Below are 3,050 nucleotides of genomic sequence, written 5' to 3'. Positions count from 1 at the left end.
GTTGCAGGGGAGCAAAGGCAGGAAAGGGGGCATGCGTTCATCTCCTGGTTGTGTGCTTTCCCAAGCACCTGGGTGCTTTCCAGATTGCATGCTATCACAGTGTTGCAACGGGGTTCCTTAAGCATGCTTCCATGTTGCCTGTGTTTTGAAATCGCAGCCCCTGCATTGTAAGGAAGGTGCTGTTCATATTTCCGATGCCTTCTTTTGGATTTTATTGCTGCGTCATAGCCGCATAATGTCACATATGCATTGCCCCAAAATAGCTGTGTTTGCCCATTGTAGGAGGCTTGCCCCCTTACAATTAATTTCCAATGTGGTTTGAATTCAGCGCCACAAAATGTTGCAATTTACTCTGCTTTTTGCAGTGTTGGGCTCACAATCTGGAAAGCACCCCAGAGGGCCACCATGGCAAATAGGATGTTGGACTAGACAGGCCTTGGGCCTGATCCAGCAAGGTTTTTTTTTTTTAATGTTCTATGCCCATTTCTGTTTCTTCTATTTCTCAGGGCAGCAGATCCCATCTTATGCTTCAACAACCCTGTGGACTGGTTAAGCTGAGAAAGAGTGGCTGGGCCAGAGAAACCAGTGGATCTGATCACTGAGCTGCTTTCCCTGGTGCAAGTACAACATTCTGCCCATTAGCAGGTCCGGTGCTACCATTAGCTCAACTAGGCAGCTGCCTAGGGCGCAGACCTCAGAGGGGCGCAGAGTGCAGAGTGTCAATGTGTTTGCCTAGGGCACAAAATCGCCCTGCCCACTAGGCAATATCAGCTCCATGCTGCAACATCGCTTTGCCATTTTTTGACCAGCACAGAACAGCCACAATTATACAAGACAACAAAAACAGATAGAAAGGCATATCTATCACAGGTCTTTCTGTCTGGAACATACCTAGTGCATCACCATTGGCAGAAGAAATAGTCTGTACAGGCTGGGTTGTGAGAAGCCCATTCTTAACATTGTCAGGAGGCTCTGAGGAGATCTGGAACATCAAATGATAGGTTATTCATCGGAACTAACTCCTGTACAACTCTTGTTGAGCTCTTACAGGCTGCATTTGTGGATTTTTAATAGTTTGCCTTTTATTTAGAGCTATAGCAATAGCAATAGCACTTACATTTATATACCGCTCTATAGCCGGAGCTCTCTAAGCGGTTTACAATGATTTAGCATATTGCCACCAACATTCTGGGTACTCATTTTACCAACCTCGGAAGGATGGAAGGCTGAGTCAACCTTGAGCCTCTGGTCAGGATCGAACTTGTAACCTTCTGGTTACAGGGCAGCAGTTTTACCACTGCGCCACCAGGGCCACCTATGGTCACAGCAAAGGAGAGAAAAAATTATATTAAAGGTTACCTGAGAATATGCTGTTCCATGAACAGGTTCATCGTCTATGGGTTCCTTTTGCATAGACACTGTGTTCCCCATAATTGCTATATTGGAGAAAACACAAAATTGTAAGTTTAGGAAATGCTGGGTTAGTTAGGTACATAGGAAGTTGGCCTTATATCAAGTCAGACAATTGGTTCATCTAGGGTGGTATTGTCCACATTGACTGGCAGCACTTCTCCAGGGTTTCAGGCAAGAGTCTCTCCCAGCCCTACCTGGAGACGCCAGGGATTGAACCTCGGACCTTCTGCATGCTAAGCAGATGCTCTACCACTAAGCCATGACTCCATCCCCAGTTGGTGAGTTTTCACCCATGCTTTAGAGCAGGGCTTCTCAAATGCAGGTCCCCAAATATTGTTGGGACTACAACTCCCATCATTGCCAAAGGTCACTGTGGCTGGGGATGATGGGAGTTGTATTCCAGAAACATCTGGGGCCCAAGGTTAGGGACCCCTGCTTTAGAGCAAGGTTATGAAACAATCCTGTCGGAAAAAAGGGAAGGACAAATTAGAAGACCTATTTTTTCCTAGGTAAGTGTGAATAGGACTATATAGTAAGCCTCTATCTATACTTACTGGAGCTGGTGCTGTCACTCATGTGGCTGAAATTTTGTTACTGGTATCCAGGAACATTGTGCTCTGTGTGACTGTCTAATCATATGATGCTAACAGAGCAAAGAGGTACCTTTTAAAAGTGGTGATTCTCTTTATTTAGCGGGGGAGAGCAACTGGCCTTCTCCATCCCCTGCACAACATCCCTCCAGTGGCTGTTTCTGGTGTCTATCTTATGTTTCTTTTTTAGATTGTGAGCCTTTGGGGGACAGGGAGCCATTTCATTTATTTCTATTTCTCTGTGTAAACTATTTTAGGAACTTTTGTTGAAAAGCGGTATATAAATATTCATCGTATATGGAAACACAATCCATGCAATCTTCTTTTGGTTGGAAGAGCATCACGTGAATCAGGCTTGCCCGCAATTAGGTGTTTGCAAGGAGTGCCCAGTCCATGTAGTTTACACCAGAGATTCTCAATGTTGGGTGGACTTCAACTCCCATAATCTCCAGCCCCAGTGGCCTTTGGTTGGGGATTATGTGAGTTGAAGTCCAATAGAATCTGAGGACCCTAGGTTGAGAACCCCTAGTCTACATGAAGGAAGACAGGGGTGCCAGCATCGCCTCTTCGCCATGCGGCTGATGGTACCAGCTCAGATATGTATTACTTGACGGACTAATCTTTCACATGCCCATACAGTGTCCCGGTGTCTTACTGTTCCAAGCCATGGACAAAACCCGTACACCAAATCTTCCTTTGGGGAAGGGAGTGTCAGCAAAGCAGGGTCAGGATTTCTCTATGGAAATAATAAATGCAAAAACTACTGAATGAAAAAAAATATTGTTGTGGAAAGTACTCTGCCTAAATGTATGTGTAACAGTCCACCAAACTCCAGCTCTTTAATAGGATTTTGCAGCTCACATTAAGCTTGAATGTTGTCTGACCAGTTTAAAAGAGAAAGCATGTTCTCAGAGCGTGTGCCAGACACAACCCATTAACATTACCTTCCTAGGGTGTGTTTCAATTGTTTTCCTGTCCAAGAGGCTTGAACAGAACAGGCAGAATTTCAACGTAGAGAAATTCCTCCCTGATTCTATCCTCAGGTGT

General features: G+C 45.0%; 1 non-coding gene across 1 annotated transcript; it reads right to left on the bottom strand.

The window, feature by feature from the left end:
- Window positions 1-1,608: 1,608 nt before the first annotated feature.
- On the bottom strand, window positions 1,609-1,680 carry TRNAA-AGC (transfer RNA alanine (anticodon AGC)). Its single transcript has one exon. It is a non-coding gene; the product is annotated as a tRNA-Ala (tRNA).
- Window positions 1,681-3,050: the final 1,370 nt, after the last annotated feature.

The sequence above is a fragment of the Hemicordylus capensis genome, chromosome 4, assembly GCF_027244095.1.
Source record: "Hemicordylus capensis ecotype Gifberg chromosome 4, rHemCap1.1.pri, whole genome shotgun sequence".
Taxonomy (NCBI): Eukaryota; Metazoa; Chordata; class Lepidosauria; order Squamata; family Cordylidae; genus Hemicordylus; species Hemicordylus capensis.
Note: the sequence above shows the minus strand (reverse complement) of the source record. Positions and strands in the feature narration are given on the sequence as shown.